General features: G+C 33.5%; 1 long non-coding RNA gene across 1 annotated transcript in view; it reads right to left on the bottom strand.

The window, feature by feature from the left end:
* The window catches only part of LOC128250923 (uncharacterized), a 49,103-nt gene that overhangs the window by 6,492 nt on the left and 16,111 nt on the right, over positions 1 to 26,500 (bottom strand). The window contains exon 2 of the long non-coding RNA XR_016238572.1: positions 19,088 to 19,132. This is a non-coding gene — a long non-coding RNA (uncharacterized LOC128250923). The remainder of the gene's footprint in view (positions 1 to 19,087; positions 19,133 to 26,500) is intronic.

Consider the following 26,500-nt stretch of genomic DNA (forward strand, 5'->3'; position numbering starts at 1 on the left):
AATACAACTGCAACGAATTCTCCAAAGCAGCATCGTAAATGGAATCGTTAAAAATCCCCCAAAATTTAACTAAACTGAAAGTTGTATAAATTCATTTATGCCGCCTTATCTTTTATCTTCTGTTTCAGTGCTTCTCAACCGGGGTCCATATCGTCCTTGAGGGTCCATACGATCCTGTAGGATCCTTATGGTCCTTAAGGGTCATTATGGTCCTTGAGGGTTCTTATGATCCTTGAGGGTCCATATCAGGTTTTTGTTGTTAAAAGTTACGTGCAATGAATTTATTATACTTCCACAATACACAGAATGGTTTAATTTCTTTTTTTTTTTTTACATAATTCCTGATAATATCTTTTGTTCTTTTGTTTCATTATTTGTTTCTGTCATTTGATTGAGGCCATGCTGGAACATCGCCTTCCAGAGATTTTTGGTCGAACGAAACAACACCAGAACGTATTTTTTACTAAGCCTGGTAGTTATTTTAACGCTAAATTACGGGTGCATAAACAAACCAACATCGGTTGTCAAGTGGTGGTGGGTGACAAAGACACACACATACATATCTATCTATCTCTCTCTCTCTCTCTCTCTATATATATATATATATATATATATATATATATATATATATATATATATATATATATATATATATATATATATATATATATATATATATAAATATATATATATATATATATATAATATATATATATATATATATATATATATATATATATATATATATATATATATATATATATATATATATATATATATATATATATATATATATATATATATATATATATATATATATATATATATATATATATATATATATATATATATATATATATATATATATATATATATATATATATATATATACGGCAGCTTCTCACAGTTTCCGCCTACCAAATCTACTTGCAAGCCTTTGATCCCGCTCCGAGGCTACAGTAGAAGACACCTGCCCAAGATGGCATGTAGTAGGACTGAACCCAGAACCATGTGATTGGGAAGCAAACTTCTTAACCCACAGCCACCTCTAAACGTATAATAGAATATTGTTATACACTAAATGGCTGATGATGGAGGTGGAGTGGAAGCAGAATAAAATAGGGAACAAAAAGGGGTTGAAAATCACTGTTGTATTTGATTCAGACGTTGGCCTTTGTATCCATGGCGTATAAGTTCCTCCACCTGAACAGGACACCAGTCCGTCGCAGGGTTACCCGTGTTTGCCAGCTCAGTGGACTGAAGTAACGTGAAATGAAGTGTGTTGCTCAAGACCACAGCTCGTCACCCAGTCCAGGAATCGAAACCACGATCTTACAGTCAAGAATCAAATCCCCAAACCAGTAAGCTAACATCGAAACTACTGAGAAACCGGCCCTTATCAGTCGACATGACTGGAGAAAGTAACTTTGCTTGCTTTTCTTTTTACTATTGTATCAATGCAGGGGCACCACCTAGATAGATTTTAGTCGAACGAATCGACCACAACTGCTTTTTTGTACTTAACGTCTCGTACTTATCCAACGGTTCTCATTGGGTAGACAATAAACAAACGAACGCCGGTTATCAAACAATATGGGGAAACAAACACAAACACAAGAATACATACATATATCATATATATGTATGTATATATATATATATATATATATATATATATATATATATATATATATATATATATATATATATATATATATATATATATATATATATATGTATGTATATATATATATATATATATATATATATATACAGGGGTTGGACAAAATAATGGAAACACCTTACAATTTCAAACAAACTTATCTTAATATGGGGTAGGACCGCCTTTGGCAGTAATTACAACTTCAATTCTAAGAGGTATGGACTCGTACAAAATTTTAATTGTTTCCAAAGGAATTTTTGTCCATTCTTCTGCTAAAACAGTCTCCAGTTGTTGTAGCGGTGATGGTGGAGGATATATCGACTCCTTAATTGTTTTTCTAAAATGCACCATAAATGTTTAATAATATTGAGATCTGGGGACAGACAGAAGCGCACACATATACGACGGTCTTCTTTCAGTTTCCGTTTACCAAATCCAGTCAAGTCCTTGGTAACGCCGAGGCAATAATGGTATACAGTTGTCTAAAGTGCAAAGCAGTAGGACTGAAACTGGAACTATGTTGCTGGGAAGCAAGCATTTTGCCAGAGAGCCTGGAACCAACTACTTCAGAGGCGACAAAAATGTAAACAGGGAGTAAAGGATATTCTGAGCCAAGTATCAGAATATGCAGGGATGTGGCCAAAAGTCACTCGACAGTAAATCAAAATTCCATAAATACTATCTGTAATTCTGTATCGATTCGAATGGGAAAATGTATCGCTTAAGAAAGACTTCAGTTTGAACACAATTTTCATGATGTTTCATATTTAGATGCATCTATTAAATTCATTCAGTTGTTGCAATTAATGATTTACTGTCATGTGACTTTTATCCAACCCTGAATTCAAAATAACATCGCTCAGAGTTTCACGGTTCCGATCATCACACAAAAGCTGAACGGGAAATAAGTAGACTGCAAAAAGATGCACTTAGAATGAGAAAACAAAAAAGGACGCATCTGATTGGCTGCGTGCGGGAAGATAAACGTGCTTAGATAAAAACGTTTGATTCTCTGAATGTTAGAAGTAAATGTGAAAGAACGAGAGTGTATTTTTTCTTTGTATAAGAATAAATGACTGTGTAGTAAAATAATATTAAATTTAGGAAGAATATCTGAGCGCATTTAGAGAACATTATATTCATACATATATATATATACATATATATATACATATATATATATATGTATATATATATATATATATATATATATATATGTATATATATATATATATATATATATATATATATATATATATATATATATATATATATATATATATATATATATATATATATATATATATATATATATATATATATATATATATATATATATATATATATATATATATATTATATATATATATATATATATATTATATATATATATATATATATATATATATATATATATGCATATATATACATATATATACGTGTATATATATACGTATATTCTCATATGCATATATATATATATATACATATATATATATATATATATATATATATATATATATATATATATATATATATATATATATATATATATATATGGATGCTTGTATAACACTTATATTTACTTGTATTCGTTGTATTAAAAAGTATAAATGTAATATCATACATATCGTACAAATATATATGTGAACATATATGTATGTGTGTGTGTGTGTGTGCGTGTGTATACATATATAGAGTTATGTATGTATGTTTGCATATTTGCATTATGTTCTATGTAGACGTATCAGTTTTATTAGAGAGTAAGAATTGCTGAGTGGAACAATGGATAAGATGAAGGTTGAAAAACAATATTAGTATGGATTAGAATAAAATACGCGCAGTTATTGATATGAAACATTTTCGAATCACATTTTTCACTGTCGAGATTATTTGCTTTGTCATCGAAACACTACTCAAACGACTACTAGTAATACAACAACAGCATCAGGGTTGTTATTATTATTATTATTATTATTATTATTATTATTATTATTATTATTATTATTATTATCAGTATTAACGTTGTTATTATTAATATTATTAATACTATTATTGTTGTTGTTATTAATAGTTGCAGTAGTAGTAGTCGTTGTAATAGTAGTAGAAGTGGTAGTAGTAGTAGTAGTAGTAGTAGTAGTAGTAGTAGTAGTAGTAGTAGTAGTAGTAGTAGTAGTAGTAGCAGCAGCAGCAGCGGTAGTAGGCGGTGCACTTACAGATGCATTCACATAAAAGATTTGAAAAAAAACTCATTCACTCTCACAAACTTTGAAGTATAATTGAAGATAGTCTGCCATCTTATAAATTTTTATTATTACAATTATTTTTGTTGCATTATCATTACAGTTATTTTTATTACTCTACTTCATCTTCTCTTTTCTTCTTCATACTATTATCGACATTATTTTCATTATTATTATTATTATTACTTTTGTTTTTGTTGATGTTGTTAGTGGTGCTATTATAGTATATTGCCTTTTTATCATCATCGTCATCATCATTATTATTATCATTATTATTATTATTATTATTATTATTATTATTATTATTATTATTATTATTATTATTATTATTATTATTATTATTATCATCACTGTTATTATTATTGGCTGTTAGTATTCATAACAGTATCAATAATAATAATAATAATAATAACGATTATTTATTGCTCTTATTAATGTTGCTGTTAATCTGAATACAACTAGATTTATTGTTACTGTTATTATTAGTATTATTACTACTGTTAATTATTTGTAGTAGTGGTTGGACTGTTATTCTTTATTGTTATCAAAATTACTATTATTATCATTTTTTATTATCATCATGCATCGTAATAACAACAAAATCAACAACAATAACAGAAACAACAGTATAATAATAACAACACCAAAAGCAATAATAATAATAACAAAAACAACAACGACATCGACAACAACAACTCTAATAATAATAATAGTGGTAATAATATCATTATTATCATTATCATTCTTATTATTTGAAAACAAAAGAAAATATAACAATGTATATCTACCCCAGCGGAAACAGAATTGACAGAACAAAACATTTCATCGTTCAGTGTTTACCGTAAAAAATGTCTGAATGTGAAATTTTGAAAGACGCCATTTTTTCATTTGGAATCAGCTATGTATAATATAATGTATATGTTGAAATGTAAGATGTGAAAAGCACACAATCAACTGCCAAATAAGTGATATATAGTACATTATATACATACAAACATACATACATACATATATATATATATATATATATATATATATATATATATATATATATATATATATATATATATATATATATATATATATATATATATATGAATACGCACACATATATGTTTTGAGAGAGTGAGATAGATAGATAGATAGATAGGTTGAGGTTTAATGAAAGTAAATTTACCTTATCCTTAAAGATTACTCAGTACGTTTGTAGAGTACATATTTATTATACATTAAAAGCGTGGAGATAGTGACTTCGAAGTTTCAGTTTGGTATACTTGGGAATATGGTGAATTTATGTTCATCTTGATATATATGTTCTTCGTTAAGTTTATTTCTTCTTAGGGTTGAATGCTCATTAGTTTGTAGGGTGAACACTGATGGAAATATATTTTAAAAGGTTGGAACTATGTTATTGTTCGGAGTTCCGTGAGGCGTTGAAAACATTGTGATCAGGTGTGTCTATTTAGGCGTGTCAGGTACTGGCCACTGGAATTGTTTTTTAGGGCTAACAAAATTATGTATTTATGCGAAATGTCATGTTGTTCAACAGACATTTAACGAGAGTTTAATTGTTGTAGATGTTATTTTAACACCGTTTAGAAGATTTAACGGGTTTGATTTGAGAAGGTGGGTGTTACATTTCGGATTTCAGTCATATACTTACAGATACGTGTATGCATATACACAGACTTATATATATGTTTGTGGATATATATATGTGTTTTCCGCACAAGTATATATATGTGTTTTCCGCACAAGTAGCTCGAAGTAAGGTGAATGAAATCAAAATAAGCAACAGGATATCAAGTAGTGATGCAATACGACCGTTTCAAGCGGCTCTATTTAATTGAACAATGCAATCATTACATCAATTTAAATTCAGTGCCATCTTCAGCTGCACAAATAAATAGATAGAATTTTAACAAGTAGGACACATAAATATAATCTTTCTCAGATATTTTAACAGAGCAAGAAGATGGAAGAAATTCAGGTTGTTGCTATTGAAGCTAAGAATAGACTAAACTTCCGAGGCTTCATGCGATTCTTGAAAGTGTAGGATATTCTTAGCTACAATAGCGACAGCATGAATTTCTTCCATCTTCTTGCTATGTTAAAATATTTGAGAAACATTATATTAATGTGTCGTACTTCATAAAATTCTATTTATTTGTTTGTGCAGCTGAAGATGGCATTGTATTTAAATTGATGTAATGATTGCACTGTTCAATTAAATGGAGCCGCTTCAAACGGTTGTACTTGATATCCTGTTGTTTATATTGATTATATATATATATAAGAGAGGAAGGAGTCTAGATGTTCGCCGGAGAGTGAGGTCGCGCCGATATATATATATATATATATATATATATATATATATATATATATATATATATATATATCGGTGCGACCTCACTCTCCCGCGGACATCTAGACTCATTCCTCTCCTTTGTCTGAAGTCAGAACGTTAAACCAGAAGAAATGCCGCTAAGCATTTTGTTCGGCGTCCTAAACTTTTCCGCCCGCTCCCACCCTTGATGATGATAATAATAATAATAATAATAATAATAATAATAATAATAATAATAATAATAACAACAACAACACGACAAAAATGACAATAACCATCACAACAACAATAGCAACGCCAAGTAGAAGGCATAGGATGAAATTTGATGAAAATGGCGCCCGAGAGCGATACATACATACATACATACATACAAACATACATAAATATATATATATATATATATATATATATGTGTGTGTGTGTGTGTGTGTGTGTGTGTGTGTGTGTGTGTGTGTGTGTGTGTGTGTGTGTGTGTGTGTGTGTGTATGTGTATGGTTGTATGTATGTATGTATGTATACATATACAAGCATGCAGCGAATATAAACGCGCGAAATCTATTCATGAAGCGCCATGTAGTTCATGAAGAGTATGGAGAACTGTCACCTCCGCCACCCTTCACCACCTGCACCCGCGCATTTAAATACCTTTGTAGATAAATAGAAACGCGTGGTGGCAGTGGGGTGGGGGTGGGTTAAGCTCTGTTTTTATTGCTTCTTCTAAGCTTTGTAAGTATTCTTTTTATTGTCATCCGTATACATCGATGCCACTTTTCACTTCATTGCTATTGTCACTAGTTTTTGGCTTTTGTGCAGTGTCATCACCATCATAGTGGTCGTCGTCGTCATCAATCATCATCGTCGTCGTCGTCACCATCGTTATCAATGATGTCTCCGTCGTCATCATTATCATTATCAGCACCATCGCCACTACGAACATAATCATTATAATCACCACCGACATCATCATAATCATCATCATCATATTATCATCAACATCATCCTCGTCATCCCATCATCATTATCAGCAGCATCATCATCATCATCACCACCACCAAGAACGTTGCCAGTCTCATCACCTTTGTCACCACCCACAACCACTTTGACGACTACCACCAACATCGTCATCATCATCATCACAACCACCAACACCTTCCTCCTCCTCCTCCTCATCATCATCATCATCATTGGCACCTACATCGTTACGATTGTCCTCAATCTCCCCGCCATTACACTTCCACTTCCCCTTCCTCCTCCACTTTATTTCCAACCACATCTTCAGCGCCTCCATCATCATTACCGTTCTCCTCTTCTCTTCTTCCTCCGCTTCCCTCTCCTCATCTTCTTCATCATCATCTTCGTTGACATCATCATCATCATCATCACAATCGTCGTCGAGGTCGTTGTCGTAGTCGTCATCTATATCATCATTAAATTCCACCTCCTCTTCCTTTTTCCGCCTCCTCTTCTTCAACCCCCCTCTTCTTCCACCTCCCTCCCTCCCACCACCACCTCTTCATCTTCCACTTCCTTCTCACCATAACCGTCATCATTTAAAATATATTTTATAAACATTTTGTGTTTAAATAAAAAATAATATCTCAATCGTTTTCATCATCATCATCATCATCATCGTTATTATTAAGTTTATTATAATAACTGATGTGACCGCTGTCTTCCCCTTTCTTCTAGTAGTAGTAGTAGTAGTAGTAGTAGTAGTAGTAGTAGTAGTAGTAGTAGTAGTCGGTGATATATCTGTTTTGTACTTTCAACATACCTTTCATGCCTTATTATCTTCCTAACTCTCTTTCTTTCTTTCTTTCTTTCTTTCTCTTTCATTCATTCATTCATTCTTCCTTTCTTTCTTTCTCTCTTTCTTTCTTTCTTTCTTTCATTCTTTCCTTCCTATCGTCCTGCCTTTCATTCTTTCTTTCCTTCCTGCTTTCTGTCCTTCCTGCTTTCATTCATTCTTTCTTTCATGTTTGTTCATCCCCACTGAGATACGCACATACACACACACTCGCACATATACGCACAAATACATACACGCACACATTCTCACACAAACACACACACATTCTCACAGACACGCACTCACACACATGCACACAAATACACAGACTCACACACACACGCACACACTCATAAACACGCTCACACATATACACACACGCATACATACACACAAACACACTCAAACCCCAGCACGCACATACATACACACATTCTATTACACCGTTCCATTCTTCGACACATCGCCACAACTATCAAACCACTATACAAATAAATAAGTAAATAAATAAATAAATAAATAAATAAATGAATGAATGAATGAATCGAAAGAAAGGAAGGAAGGAATAAAAGAAGGAATACAGGTAGGAATAAAAGGATTCGTTTTAGAATTTGGTATTTTATAAACGAGATTTTTTATCGTTCCCAGATATTCAAACGAAAACTTAATTCCTTACTCACCCAAAAAAAAAACACACACACACAGATACATATATATAAATAAAACCCAAAAAAACATACAAACACAAATATTCATTCACAGACATACATATACCCCATATATATATATATATATATATATATATATATATATATATATATGTATGTATGTATATGTATCTATATATGTATATGTATGTATATATATGTATATATGTATATGTATATATTGTATATATATATATATATATATATATATATATATATATACAATATATATGTATGCAGACAAATGTATATATACACACATATATATGTATATCTACATATAATTAAATATGTGTGTGTGTGTTTGTAAGTGAGTGTGTGTGTGTGTGTGTGTGTGTGTGTGTGTGTGTGTGTGTGTAGCCATATATGTAGGAATAATAGCACTTGTGTGAGCGTATATATATATATATATATATATATATATATATATATGTGTGTGTGTGTGTGTGTGTGTGTGTGTGTGTGTATGTTTGTGAATTTGCATGCATGAAAGTGTTACTCAGTGACTCTCTGTGTGTTTGTGAATGTGTGTGTGTGCGTGCGTGCGTATGTCTGTGCGGATAGGGTCTTCTTTATCCGGCAATAAATAAATAGATCGATACATCAATAAAATTTAAATAAACAATGGTGTGTCAACTCTTAAACTGAGGCAGTTTGTGCTTTTAAAGCTCGTGCGAATAGCTTTACGACCGCTTTCAACGGTGGAGGGGTATATACAGAGATACCTAAATATGTACGTTGACACATACGCGCACACAGGCATACACATATACATACATACCTACGTACCTATGTATATATATATATATATGTATATATACATATGCACACATGTGTATACATATATGATATATATGCATATACATATATAGATATTGGGGACGAAGATATACGTACATATATATATATATATGTGTGTGTGTGTGTGTGTGTGTGTGTGTGTGTGTGTATACATACACAGAAGCACGTACGAATACACATATACATATACGCCATGTAAACATTGATACATTGATACATAGATACATACGTATATACATATATATGTACATCCATATACTTGAATATATATATATATATATATATATATATATATATAGACATCATACTTATGTATAGAGAGACAATTATTATATATATATATATGTATATATATATATATATATATATATATATATATATATATATATATATATATATATATATACATTATATATATATATATATATATGTGTGTGTGTGTGTGTGTGTGTACATTTGCACACAAAAGTACATTTGTGTATATGCACACGTACATACCAAAGTATATACATACGCAGTTACATTCATTCACTCGCACTTGAATATATTAAGCGATAAAAACGACGTTAATGATATATTCTACGTGTCTGAATAAAAGGTGTGTTTCATTTATGGATTTCGCTTTCAATATAAATTTTACCGTTTCTTATCCTTTCTACGCATTCGTATAGATGCACATACTCAACGCACAGTGACGCATTTTAGCGTTCACTCACACACAGGCATGCGCAATGAAACACACTCGCACACAAACACGGAAGCGCATTTATGTTTCCACTCAGGCGCTCTTTCAGACTCACGCACATAGATGCACGTATATACATGTGTGTGTGTGTGTGGGGGGGTGTATCTGTGTGTGTGTTCACTTTCACACATACACTTATACACAAAAACTTAGAACGCTCACCTCGCCGGATTACCACCGCCAACTCCAATACCATCTCCAACACCATTAATCTGAGCCAAAGACGATGCTTTTATGTGTTCGATCTAAGTGTTAGAAAGAGTACCACATCTTCCCTCGCCTCTCAGTTCTCATTTAAAAGCAACGGAAACAGATACAGGAACGTTTGGCATTATCATCGCATAACAAAGGGTTTATTCTGGAAGTCGTAATCATTTTGAAGATAAGGGTGACGCAGGATTAAACAATAAATTCGCAAAGGGAATGGAAGTGTTTTAGGTGCATCATGTTTGCAGCCATGACCACCACTGCCAACACCAACTCAGAAATCATAATCGACAGCAAAAGAGTTACAACAGGGCAAACAGTAGGATATATATATTCTCCTATCTATCTATCTATCTATCTATCTATCTACGTCCAACCTGTAACTAGTTTGGTAAGTGCGAATGCATGAAGCACTCGGACCTTGAGTCACTGCTAGCACTGCTAAATATCAATAAAAATTTATCTTTCTATTTATCTATCTACGCCAATACACACATAAGGCGGCGGGCTGGCAGAATCGTTAGCACGCCGGGTGAAATGCTCAGCGGTATTTCATCTGCCGCTACGTTCTGAGAGTTCAAATTCGGCCGAGGTCCACTTTGTCTCTCATCCCTTCGGGGTCGATTAAATAAGTACCAGTTACGCACTGTGGTCGATATAATCGACTTAATCCGTTTGTCTGTCCTTGTTTGTCCACTCTGTGTGTAGCCCCTTGTGGGCAGTAAAGAAATAAGAAATACACACACAAATTCACACACTCATATATAAAGATGGATAGATAGATAGATCGATAGATTTATATCTATTTCCCTCTCTTTCTCTCTCTCTATACATATGTATACGCGTGTGCGTACGTGGACCAACGTAGATGTATGTATACGTATATATATATATATATATATATATATGATGATGATGATGATGATGGCCGTCCACTCGTGACCGAGGAAAACCATTGCCGACCTTCAGGAACAGCCAAGACACATAATAATGTTCGCATTAAAATTCTTCTGAGATTTCATACTTCGTAACCTCAAATTGCTCTCCTTCATGTTACCTCACTCCTCCTCTGCTTCCTGGTCGTTTTCTATCTCATTTCTGCATATATATATATATATATATATACACTTTCCTTTTTTTATTTGTTTCTGTCATTTCACTGCGGCCACGCTAGAGCTCCGCCTTTAGTCGAACAAATCGACCCCATGGGTTACTCTTTGTTGGCCTAGTACTTATCCTATAGGTCGCTTTTGCCAAACCGCTAGGTTACGGGATGTGAACACACTAACATCGGTTGTCAAGCGATGGTGGAGGGACAAACACAGACACACAAACATATACATCGAGGCTATAGTAGAAGACACTTTCCCAAAGTGCCACGCAGTGGGACTGAACTCGGAACCATGTGGTTGGGAAGCATGCTTCTTTATTTCTTTTAAATTGCCATGAAGGCATTACATAGAGGGGGACACTACAACACATGTGGCGACATGTAGCAATCAAAATAAAAATATGATGCTATGAATGACACATGAAAATGAACATGAAAAACATTAAAATCAAAATATGATAACAATGATACATGAATGATAACTGAGAAATGAGAATATGTTGCTCACCCCAAAATGAGTAACACCACTCACAACCTCTGAGTCTTGAGTCCTCTTTAGTCTTCGATCTAGTCTTTCGTTTACCGTCTTCCCCATCTCTGAGTGACAACATTCTCTCCTCCATGTACACGTAACCTACTTCACCGGGGGAGGGGTCTTGTAAATTTTATGGTGTCTGTTGTTTCTTCTTTTTGCTTTTCCGTGGGGAGAGGGGTTGGGTGGGTTTGGTGTCTGTATGAGGAGGGTGGGTCTGAGTGGATTTTTCGTGGGATGGAGTTGGTCTGGGGTCCCACATCACACTGACACTTCTTCCTTTTCTTTCTCTTTTGTCTTTTATTTTCTGTCACTGTCCATTCATCCTCCTTGTTCCTTCCATCTATCTGTACTTCTTCCTTTTCTCCTCCGTCTAGGCAGACAGACAGACAGACAGACAGACAGACAGACAGACAGGTAGATATATATATATATATATATATATATATATATATATATATATATAAATATATATATATATATATATATATATATATATATATATATAAATATATATATATATATATATAAATATATATATATATATATATATATATATATATGTATATATATATATATATATATATAGCTAGATAGATAGATAGATAGATAAATAGATAGATAGATACGTAGATAGATAGATAGATAGATAGATAGATAGATAGATAGATAGATAGATAGATAGATAGATAGATAGACAATTCAATAGAAAGTTATTAATATACAGAAAAATTATTCATATATATATATATACACACAAACAAATACATATACATATGTATATATATATTTATATATGTAAGTAGATAGGTATGCATATAAATAAATAAATGTAATATATGTGAGTGTATGTGTGTATACAAACACACATACCTACATACATAAAAAGAGATGTACATATAACAGAAATGTATCTGTTAAAAGCATTTAACAATTGCAATTAACCATTTTAAGAGAGAAATCAGAAATCAAAGGCACTTTGGAGCTAGGGAATTTGAAACGACAGAAGAAACAACAGAACAACGATATAAAATCACTAAAGTAAATATTAACATCTATACTCCTAATATGCATATATACAGACACTAATATATATATATATATATATATATATATATATATATATATATATATCAAGTTCTATAAATTGGTTTATTGTAGCAAAATGTCTAACGTGTTGAAATACTTGAATATATAAAGCAATGTTTAGCAATATTAAAGTAAAACATTATAACTTAATCTCTTGATACGCCCGCACATAAATTCAGACACACACGGATATACGTCACATAATTACAACACTGTCTTTATTTAAATGACAAGGCACTGTTGTCTTTGATTTGGAAACAGCATTCATATTCTCGCACACGTATATATATATATATATATAGATAGATAGATAGATAGATAGATAGATAGATAGATAGATAGATATGTACGTGTATATAAGCGTATGTAATCATGAACGTATTAATAATTGATATTAAACAAGAACTGTTATCAGTTAAATCTAATTATTTTTCTTTATCTTTTCTATTTATTCAAACACGAAACTTTCTTTCCCTTAGGACTACATACTCCATTTTTAGAAATTTCATTTGAATCATCGTATATTTCTCATTGATACACGTTTTCTGTCTAAGATATAAGATTACCGCCGGATACTTTCCAACCATGATCATCCAGTCTGTTTGGTTTAAGAATATAATTTCGAATAGCGGCTCCGTTCCTCCACGGCACTGGTTTGTGTTGTTAAATTTTCCTTCCAACCTCGAAAGAGTGGACGACAAAATTGACCCCTCAAGGATTTGAACCCGAGTCGCCGAGAGGCGGGAAAATATTGCAGGGTATTCAATCGAACGATTTACGACGTTGCTAGGTCTCTGCTTATTCCCTCTTGTTTTATTTTGAACTAAATTTCTTGCTTCTATATACACCTATATACACCAGAGACCTTGTATATACATCAGAGACCTTGTATGAGTGAGGCTATTAAACTTAACCAACGGTTAACGGTATCTTCATGCAGTTAATAATGCAGTGAGCTGGGAGAATCGTTATCGTGCCGGAAAAAAATCTCGTGCAGGATTTCTTCCGATTTAACGTTCTGAGTTCAAATGCCATCGGTGTGGACTTTGCCTTTAGTTCTTAGCTATTAATATTTTTGAGATCATAAGGCGGCGAGCTGGCAGAATCGTTAGCACGCCGGGCGAAATACTTAGCAGCGTTTCATTCTTCTGAGTTCAAATTCCGCCGAGGTTGACTTTGCCTTTCATACTTTTGAGGTCGATAAAGTAAGTACTGGGGTCGATGTAATCAATTGCATCTTCACCTGAAATTACTGGCCTTGTGCTAAATTTTGAAGCCTACATATTTTAGACATAAGCTTACAAGGTGCTGAAAGGTTCCTGCTTTTGCGTAAAGCCAGCAACTTTCAGCACCTCTCGTATTGTGTGTTTGTTGTTGATACGTGTATCTACCTGTGCCATTATTTCCGAAGCTTGTATTTCCAGCGATCATCAGTCGCAGCTAGGGACAACTCTAGACGAACACTAGTATTATAGGTTATCTATTTTGAAATATAAAGAAAAACTCTTTGGACAGATAAATTCGAAGATTGCCTTCATCCTTCCACTTTTCAATCCAACGGTTTGTTTACCAAATAATCACACTCTATCATTTTTAGCTTTATCTGTTTCGAGACTCACCACTCCTAAAAAACAAAAACGGAATTATTTTACATTCTCTCGAAGTTTCTAAATTCTTCTGGCATCAACAACTTGAATTATAGTTGTATCAGTTGAAGGAAATTTAGCTATGGTTACTAATATGTCAAGTAATAGCCTATGAAAGCAACTTCGTGTGTTGGACTGGGGACAGAAGCTATTATTTCTGAAGGCATTTTGTTCACTTGTCAATTAGCAGACGACATACAATTCCTGAGCGAATATTGCAGAGAAAGTCCATTATTTTAAACTTAATTACGAGATAGGATATCAAGCATTTGATATCCACTCTTCTACCGCTCACTCTTGTGTTTATTGTGTGGTTCTATAAAATGACAATGTGTAGAGGAGATGGATGACAGGTAGAAGAGTAGAGGTGAGAATGAAAGTAACAAAGACGAAAAGAGGGAGAGATATAGGGAGAAGAGAGAACTAATGAAGTAAATACGCGTGTCTGTATATATGTATACGCACACATACACACACAAATGCACACGCACACAATCACAGACACACACACACATATGTATATATATATATATATATACACACACAGACACACACACATGAGAAATACAGATAGACAGATTCATAGTTTGATAGAGACAGATAGACAGACAGGTATATACATAAATTAATAGGAAAAGAGTGTGATAAAATAAAAGATAGCAATGTATGGCGTATATATATATATATATCTATACATGTGTGTATGTATGTATACTGATACACACACTCGCACACACGAGAACCTTGTTATGGATGAGACTAACATTATGTTGTGTAATAGAATTATTCGAAAACGTAGTCAAGGTCCGTTTTGAGGAGTGTATTCAAAGCTTGTTTATATTCACAGTGGGTGACGAATATTTTACTACATTTCATTCGGATTCAAAAATATGCTGGCAGAACTGTTAGCACGGTGGGCGAAACGTTTATTTGAATTTCTTTCGGCTCCTTACCTCCTGGGTTCAAATACCACTGAAATCAATGTTACCATTCTTCCCCTCTGGGTGGATAAAAAAAAAAATACCAGTCGTTTACTGGAGTCAATGCAATCGACTTGTCCTCTCGCCTCGAAAGCAGCTCCTATTGAACGCTGCTGCTCTTGAACGCTGCTGCTCTTGAACGCTGCAAAGGATCGGGTTTCCGTTCAGGAAAATGTTACGACCTCGGCCTCATATACGCCATGTAAACCGTATAACCTTTCTCTATCAGTCCTAGCTATCAAGGAAAAACAAATCCGATTCAGCAATGTTTCACTCACAAGCGCCCATTGTTCTTTTTTTCAAGACCAGGAGGATAATCTATCATATTTCTGCAACACCTGTATTTTTCTGAGATACCTTTAATTAGCCATCAAGACTGGAGTGTCTTTCAAATATTCTAATAAATGTATTTTTTATATATTTAGTATCAGATAAAGAATTTTTGGTAATGAATGAGATTTAAAAAAAAAAAAAAATTGGACACTAATAGGCTAATGTAAGATTTGCCATTTTCACTACAATAATTGTTTCACTGTTGATTTCCACCTGAATTTTATTTATTGTTTGTCAAAGATGTAATTATTCAGCGTTCAATACAAAACATAGGAATCAGGTTCGAATTCTCGTGGCTGATGCTATAAGATTTTACCAACTTCCAGAGAATGTGAAATATGATTTATTTTATTTTAAATTTTATTTTTTTGTGGGGTGGGGAATGGTAAGCATCGAAGCAGATGCAGCTAAGAAATAATAGCATGTGATTATGGGGTCAAAAATATCGAAGGCTGAAGGCAACCTTCGAGTTTATCTGTCCAAAGAGTTTTTCTTTTCCTAAAACCCAGGATTGACAAACAAGAATTGTATTATTCTGCATGGCGTTATGTGTATTTTCACAAAAGCGGCGAGCTGACACAATCGTTAGGGATCCGGTTAAAATGCTTAACGGCATTTGTTCCGGCTCTTTACGTACTACGTTCAAATTCCACGGAGGTCGACTTTGCCTTTCAAATTTTCGGGGTCAATAAAATAAGTACTCAGCACGTACTTGGGTCGATGAATCGACTAACCCCTTCTATCAAAAACTTCACTACGCCAAAATGTGAAACAGTCATTATTCTCCTTTCTCGTCACCAACGGCAACCTTTTTATTATTATCATTTCAATTTTTTTTGGTATCTCACTCCTATAATGGAATTTAGATGGGTTCACACTAGAATAACAACTCTCCACCTGTGACCTCAGCCATCCAAGAATTTTCGAATGATCTTTGCCGTCCCTAACACGGGACATGCCTATTTTCTATGCGCTTCTGCAAACCCATCATCATCATCATCATCATCATCATCATCATCATCATCATCATCATCATCATCATCATCATCATCACTATTATTATTATTATTATTATTATTATTATTATTATTATTATTATTATTATTATTATTATTATTATTATTATTATTATTATTATTCAGTAGTTTTATTTTTATAACGTACTTTCACTTCACTACCGAGCGCAGCTCTGTGCGCCTTGGGTATGTGCTGTGGTTTGCTGTGGTGCTCTTATGTTTACTGTATTGAAAGTGTTTTGCGTAGAATGTGTGCAGTACCCAGTAGTGCAATTTTCTGTATGTTATATATATTTGTAAGTCCTGGTGTTTTTGTTATGTATTTGTCTGAATATTTTTTTATTATACCTAAGGCACCTACTATGATAGGAATTGTTTCTGTTTTTAGATTCCACATTCGAGTTATCTCTATTTCCAGGTCTTTGTATTTTGAAAGTTTTTCCATTTCTTTTAGAGAAACGTTGTCATCTGCTGGTATTGAAACATCAATTAGAAGGCATTTTTTTCCTTCATGATCTTTGACAACTATTATTATTATTATTATTATTATTATTATTATTATTATTATTATTATTATTATTATTGTTGTTGTTGTTGTTGTTGTTGTTGTTGTTGTTGTTGTTGTTGTTGTTGTTGTTGTTGTTGTTGTTGTTGTTGTTGTTGTTGTTGTTGTTGTTGTTGTTGTTGTTGTTGTTGTTGTTGTTGTTGTTGTTGTTGTTGTTGTTGTTGTTGTTGTTGTTGTTGTTATTGTTGTTATTATTATTATTATTATTATTATTATTATTATTATTATTATTATTATTATTAATTATTATTATTATTATTATTATTATTATTATTATTATTATTATTATTATTATTATTATTATTATTATTATTATTATTATTATTATTATTATTATTATTATTATTATTATTATTATTATTATTATTATTATTATTATTATTATTATTATTATTATTATTATTATTATTATTATTATTATTATTATTATTATTATTATTATTATTATTATTATTATTATTATTATTATTATTATTATTATTATTCGGTGAGTTGGCAGACTCGTTAGCACACCAGCGAAATGTTAAGCAGTATTTCGTTCGTGTTTAACTTCTGAGTTCAAATTCCGCCGAGGTCGACTTTGCCTTTCATCCTTTCGGGGGTCGATAAAATAAGCACCAATCAAATACTGGGGCCGATGTAATCGAAATATTCCCACCCCTAAATTTCTGCTCTTGTGGCAAAACTTAAAACCATTATTATTATTGTAATTATTATTAAGACAGCAAGCTGGCAGAATCGTTAGCGCACCAGGCATTTCGTCCATTACTACGCTCTGAGTTCAAATTCTACCGAGGGCAATTTTGCCTTTTATCCTTCGGGGTCTATAAAATAAGTAGCAGTTGAGCAGTGGATTCGACGTAATCGACTATCCCCCTCCCTCTAAAATTTCAGTTCTTGTGCTCATAATAGAAATGATTATTATTTACCTCTCATCTCTTTTTTTGGTTGGAGCGGGGTCGATAAATTAAATAACATGTCAAATACTAGGGGGCGATGTAATCCACTATGAGTTTCCCTAATTGCTAACCTTGTGCCAAAACTTGAACCCATTATTATGGTTATTCGGACGCGCCATTTATTAAAGACTGCATGGCTATTCTTTTTATGGATTAACAGAAAATGAAAAACTAACAGAAATAAAACACAATCAAAATATAATGAAATAAAATAAATAAAACAAATAAACAAAGGCAGCAAGCAAGCAGAAATGATTTCTGTAGCAAAATAGGAAGAAAGGAGATTTTAAGCACGTAAGCTAAAATGGCGTGACAATAAATCTTTGTCTTGCGAACTTGATTTATGGAACTTACGTTTGTTCTTGTATTTCCACAATTTACGGGTCTGAACCTTCCGTTCTATAAATAGTGAAATAAATAAATAATAAATATATGTCATGCTTCTTAGACGTTAACATTGAAATGCACTTATGGATATTTATATACAAATATGTGTGTCTGCGTTCGTATAAATGTGGAAGATGCCTCTATATGTGAGACCGTTTGTTTAAGAGATATACATACATACATACATATATACATACATACATGCATACGTACATACATACATACGTACGTACGTACGTACTTAGATACATACGTACATACATGTATAAATTTTGGGGAACTTAAAAAATAAACCAACCACCAATTTAAAACACAACCAGCCCGATATCGCTACGTGGGACCACAAAAAATAGATACGTTCTGTTGTGGAAATCAGCTGCTCTCTGGACATGAATGTGGTTAGAAAAATACAAGAGAGAGAGAGAACATCTAAGGACCATTGATGAGATGTTTACAAATCCAGCATCCAAGATGCAGTTTCAGCTTCATACCTGTTATTACTGGAGAAACAGGATATATACAAACCAGTCTGGAGCAAAGTATAGCTGAACACGGGATCTTGGGGAGAGAATGTAAATCCTTAATTCATATGCTACAAATGGTCGCGATAACTGGGACTAAAAATATCTGCAAGAACTTCGTAGGATTTAAAGGATTATGAACAAAACAAGAGAATTTCTTTCAGAGTCTTACTATCAAGTAGGTTGCTGGTTAAAACTTACTCTAAGTTGTTGTTGTTGGCACTCCGTCGCTTACGACGTCGAGGGTTCCAGTTGATCCGATCAACGGAACAGCCTGCTCGTGAAATTAACGTGCAAGTGGCTGAGCACTCCACAGACACTTCTACCCTTAACGTAGTTCTCGGGGATATTCAGCGTGACACAGTGTGACACGGCTGACCCTTTGAAATACAGGTACAACAGAAACAGGAAGAAAGAGTGAGAGAAAGTTGTGGTGAAAGAGTAGAGCAGGGTTCGCCACCATCCCCTGCCGGAGCCTCGTGGAGCTTTAGGTGTTTTCGCTCAATAAACACTCACAACGCCTGGTCTGGGAATCGAAACCGCGATCCTATGACTGCGAGTCCGCTGCTCTAACCACTGGGCCATTGCGCCTCCATTCTAAGTTAAAAAGAGAAAGAAAAGAACATACATACATACATACATACAATTCGTTGAAGAAGGTGAAATTCGAAGTAGATAAAGCGAATAATCATGGCACGCAAACGTTGTCTTTGAAACCATTTTTGGGGTGAAAGAAGCAAAAGCTTTCCATAGGATAGGAACTCACATCTTTTGAAAGCATGACAGGCGTTCTGCCATTCAACCGAAATAATTCTCTCTCTCTCTCTCTCTCTACGAACTTTAAGTTACTTTAAGTATGCTAGTGACATTTTTCAACTTCTAAGAACAAATTCATTGCAGTTACCGTGGAGAATAAATTTTCTCTTATGGCAAAAAGTGTAAAAGCACGATATCTGCCCAATAAAAAAAATAGCATATAGTTATGTATATATATATATATATATATATATATATATATATATATATATATATATATATATATATATATATATATGTATACAAGAGGGAAATACTCATTATAGTAATTACGTGTTCGAAAAACAAAGAACAGAGTTGAAAAGAAAAATATATATTATTTTGATTGATTTTGTTTCAGGACCTAAATTCAGAAATCTTAGTTCTTAGTTTCACACTACTGTTGGCAATATCAATCTTTTCTATGAATAAATTTATATAAATAATTTTCGGTAAAATATTTATAATTATAGATCGGCTATAAATGCATAAAAGTTTTTGGATAAAGAAAATATATCCTAAAAATCGTAAAAATGGTTTTAAGGTATATTATTTCTAATATATTTCCATCAATAGAACAATTTTAACCGCAGAATAATTTTTATGTAAAATAAATACTACAAATCAGATGTAATTTTTTAAAAAAATAATTTTTGGTACATATATTTTTGTTTTTTATCGACTCGATAAATTTTATTGTAGCATAAAATTTGTAGTACGTATAAAATATGTGCGACAGTTTACAGAGATCTTTTTGAATCTATTATTTTGTAAATATATTTTATGTATAGAGCAATGTTAAACCAAATAATTTTTAATATAAATTCAGTCCAGTAGATTACAACAATGTTCATCATAAAATGATGTTTAATATTGATTTGAAATGTTGGCTCAAGTTCAGTAATTTCGGGGAGGAAGTAGGTGAATTATGTCGACCCTAATGTTCAACAGATACTTTATTTCTGGATCCTAAAAGAATAAAAAATACAAAGTCGCCCATGGTCAAACTTGAACTCAGAGCGTAAAGACGGACGAAATGTCGCTAAACATTTTAGGCCGCATTCTAACGATTCTGCCAGGACGCCACCTTTGGATGATATTTCAATATTAGCAATTATTAAATAATGCGATTTTGGTTCACAAAGTAATTTATTGGGTAAAAATATATACCTTAATTCAATTTTCTTGTCAATATACGTACAAAGTTTCAAGTTTTTCAAGGGAGGCCCTTATTAAGTGACAAGAACTAAAAAAAACTAATCTCCTGCACAGTAGGGCCCACTGGCTTCAATGCTGTTGTTGTAACACCCTATGCACTCCTTGAAGGCCCTTTGTAAGTCCCCCAAAGTAAAAGTAGCCATGACTCTTTTCACAGCCTCTTTCATCTTATCCTTCAACTAGGTGAGACTCTGGCCTTTTGCGACAAAATCTCTTCCTGAGCTCCCTCAAAATCTTTACAAAGTACTCTTTGTTGACTGCCTGACCAGACAGAACCCAGTTAATGTTGATGATATCCTTGCTGTCGAGAATGAGAATCATTGCGAGGTTCCAAGTGAACTTGCTTTCCCTAGACTCTTCTGCCAGTCAAAAACAGATGCTCGTCTCATACATGTTAATCCATAAGCAGCGTTCAGCAACTCATAGGCTTCTAGAACATTTTTACCCAGTTTAACACAAAGCTTTATAGCATGGTGAGCTTTATAATTGTCTTCATGCCACGATAACGTTTTGCAAACTAGTCAGCTGTGACAAACAGTGTTTAGTGGGGCTCAATCTGGAATGAAAAAGTTTGATGTATAATCATAAGAAACTAAAATTTACCTTAGAATAAATTAGGCCATATCTATCTATCTATCTATCTATCTATCTCTCTCTCTCTCTCTCTCTCTCTCTCTCTCTCTATATATATATATATATATATATATATATATATATATATATATATATCCACGAGGCTCTGGCAGGGTGTGATGGCGAACCTTGCTGTACTCTTTCACCAGAACTTTCTCTCACTCTTTCTTCTTGTTTCTCTTGTACCTGTATTTCAAAAGGCCAGCCTTGTCACACTCTGTGTCACGCTGAATATCCCCGAGAACTACGTTAAGGGTATACGTGTCTGTGGAGTGCTCAGCCACTTTCACGTTAATTTCACGAGCAGGCTCTTCCGTTGATTGGATCAACTGGAACCCTCGTCATCGTAATCGACGGAGTGCCGTGGTAGTAGTATACATATATATATATATAGTTGTATGTGCCGGTGTACTTGTGTTTGCGTTTGTGCCTATATGAAACGTTTGTTTCTTTATGACGTTTTGACAAGCACTGGTTAAACTACGTTTGATTGGATAAAAACTGCAGACTATTTTTAACTCATAAGTGGGGCGAATGGTTCCATTTCTATTTTATCATTTTCATGTCTTCATACGTTGTAACATTCATTTCTATTTTTTATATATGTTTTATGTCCCACATGTTTTGTTTTGTCACCTCTATGTTATCCTACACGGGTAATAAAAAACAGATCCTAAAATCTAATTAGTTTGTGCCAGTCAGGAGGCGAAACATCCCTGAACGTTTCATCTGAAGCCACCCAGCGGTTCTTGTGATATCTTGTCCGCGGACAAACAAACACAACTGAAAACAATACCTCCACCTTCGCTAAAGCGGAGGTAATAAAGACAGAGGTACTCATACGTATATATACGCATGGGCATAGACGCATTGGTAATATGTCACATACCTACATAGACATACATACGCACGCTTAAAAACTCACACGTAAGAAACAAACACACACACACACAACACACACGAGGCATTCATAACCACACACAAATAGACCACGTTCATACTAACACAGATACACACACACACATACCGAATTCACGCTCGTATAAACACGAACGCATACAGGCGATACACACACATAAACACAAACACACATACACACACTACATTCACGCGCCCACAAACACTAACACTCACACACCTCATTCATGCACGCAAAACTACTGATACGCACACATGCCTCATTCACATACACACACACACACACAACATTCAGTCACACAAACACATTCGAACACAAACACATTCGAACACAAACACATTCGAACACAAACACATTCGAACACAAACACATTCGAACACAAGCACATTCGAACACAAACACATTCACGAACAAATACACTGCACAAACACATACGCCACTTTATATATATATACACACAAGTATACACGCACACACACACACGTACACACGTACACACACATCACTCGTCTACAACATTCACGCACGTGCAGGCGCCACATTCACGCTCCAACCCATCTGTATTCAACGAATGTCATTCCAAATGCAATGCAACATATATAGACGCCATTTTAAAATTCCCTTAACCTGAAGTGAACCATCGACAGGTGGAGGAGATTCAGTTAAACGTCACTGACATGCTAAAAGCAATTTATTGAATAAAATCTCAAGGTTTTTTGCTTCTTTTTTTCTCTTTCCGAAAATGAATAAAATGATAATAACAATAAAAAAAAAAAAGTAAAAATCATAAATAGCAATTCGTGTTTATTTTTCTATATTTTATTTATCTTTCCCCATTTCAATCTATTCTGTCTTTCCTGTACAAAAAGCCACCATTTTGTTTGTGCATGTATATTTACACACACGCGCGTACGCACATATACGCACACGCACATTTATATATATATAAGCATATAAAAATATATATACACACACATATTCATGCATATATACATATATACATACACAAGCACACACATATATATATATACATACTTATACATATATTCATATGTATACACGTATACATAGGTAGATATACATACATATATATGTATATACATGTACATAAAAACTCAATTCATACACACACACGCACACTATGTATATATATATATATATATATATATATATATATATATATATATATATATATATATATATATATATACACTTCCGTTCATATATTTTATGATATGTTTAAAGATATATACACATATATATATATATACACAATTGCGTTCATATATTTTATGATGATTCTTTAGGAAAAGAATTTGCTTTGATGTTTTATGGAAACACTTTTAAGAGAACAAAAGAGATTTGAAAGAAAAAAAATTGTTCCATTTTTTTTAAAAACAAAACTCCAAACAAAATGAATGATTTAATAAATAAATAAAAAACATTTTAGGGGTTATAACTTGACACTGATCCTTAATCTGTTCCTAAGCTTACACTGAGCATTGATTAATATTTACCACTTAATAGGACCTCAATCAAATTGAACTAACGAAGGAGCCAAAATATCGTCAATGGGGAAGTTAGAATTTATAATAATCCCTTGCAGTGTCCATCTTTGCTGAGAAAATTATTAAATCTTTATTAAATCTTCATATGCTGCCTGATCAGCGTGATTCAAGACGATGGCTTGCATATTTTTTTACGTCCGCCTTCGCGAAGGCGGAGGTATTGATTTCAGTCTTGTTCGTTTGTCAGTGGACAAGATATCTCAAGAACCGCTGGATGGATTCGAATGAAACTTTCAGGGTTATTTGGCCTCGTGACTGGCACTGACAGATTAAATTAGAATTGATCCTGTACTCGATAAGGATTCTGGATTGTTTTTCCTGTTCGTTTTTTTTTTTTTTTTTTTTTTTTTTTTTACTTAATTTTTGAGAGCGGTCGGGTTCATTTTTAGTATTCTCATTTGTGAGAGCAGTCGAGTTTATTTCAGATATTCTCATTTTTATAAAAATCATCTCTGGCTAATCGTTGAGAGGACATTGGTGTTGCCTTGGCGGAGGTTTGCGCTCTCTGAGTGTTCTTGTTCTTAATATGTTCTGACAGATTAAGGTGGCAGAAACGTTAGCAGGCAGCGCGAAATGCTTAGCGGTATTTCGTCTGTCGCTACGTTCTGAGTTCAAATTCCGCCGAGGTCGACTTTGCCTTTCAGTTTTTTTGGGTCGATTAAATAAGTACCAGTTACGCACTGGGGTCGATATAATCGACTTAATCCGTTTGTCTGTCCTTGTTTGTCCCCTCTGTGTGTAGCCCCTTGTGCGCAGTAAAGAAATAAGAAACGTTAACATGCCAGGCGAAATGCTTCACGTCATGATTTCAAATTCCGCCAAGACCCGACTTTGCCTTTTATCGTTCCGGGTGTCGATAAAGTAAGTACTAGTTGAGCATTGGGGTCCGATTTAATCAACTTAGTCCCTCACCCGAAATTGCTGGCTTTGTGCTAAAATTTGAAAACACATAGGTTCTGGCAGATTCGAATGCAAATATGCTAATCGCTGGTGCGTTTTGTCGCAGTAAAATAGCTTCTCCGTTATGGCGAATATGTGTTCATAATACATTTCAAGCTTTAGCCCAGGGAATTCAGGGATAAGCGGTGTTTGGACAGGGTTGCCTCTCGTCTGCCTGATGCACCCAGAACCAATAAATCTAACGAGAGCTGATGCTCTTGTTTCTAATTTCAGCGAACAATGGATTCGCTGAATCGTGCTGGTACCTACCAACCAATGACAAATCTGAATAGACACGAAAGGGAGAGATAAAGAGGGGGAAACAGCGTCAAACAGGTAGACCGTGAAGAAAGAGAGAGAGTGTGTATTTGAAAAGTATTTTATTTTCCAGTCTCAGAGCGATAGAAGACAAAGCCGACCTCTGCAGGGTTTGAACTCGGATCGCAGAGAGCTGGAACAAGTACTACAATCATTCTTCCCGACGCTTGTTCCTTAAACTGGATTAATATCACTTATGACCGTCCTGTAGCTGTAGAAATATTTAGGTCAACATTAACATTTTCATTTATTTTCTTTAAACAGTAAAGTCTAAATTGAGGGAGAATAGGCTGCTGTTTCTGTTCGCATGATTTTATTCTGCTCGTATGTTTCTGGGAAGAGAGATCTCTGCCCTCCTCACCACAACTTTCCAAAGGCAATTTTGGTATACGTTATATTTCATAATTAAATCTGTAATTAGTGTCGACTTCCTTATTCATTAAAAAAAATAATAATAAAGAGAGAGAGA

Source organism: Octopus bimaculoides, chromosome 26 (assembly GCF_046866305.1).
Source record: "Octopus bimaculoides isolate indiv1 chromosome 26, ASM4686630v1, whole genome shotgun sequence".
NCBI lineage: Eukaryota > Metazoa > Mollusca > Cephalopoda > Octopoda > Octopodidae > Octopus > Octopus bimaculoides.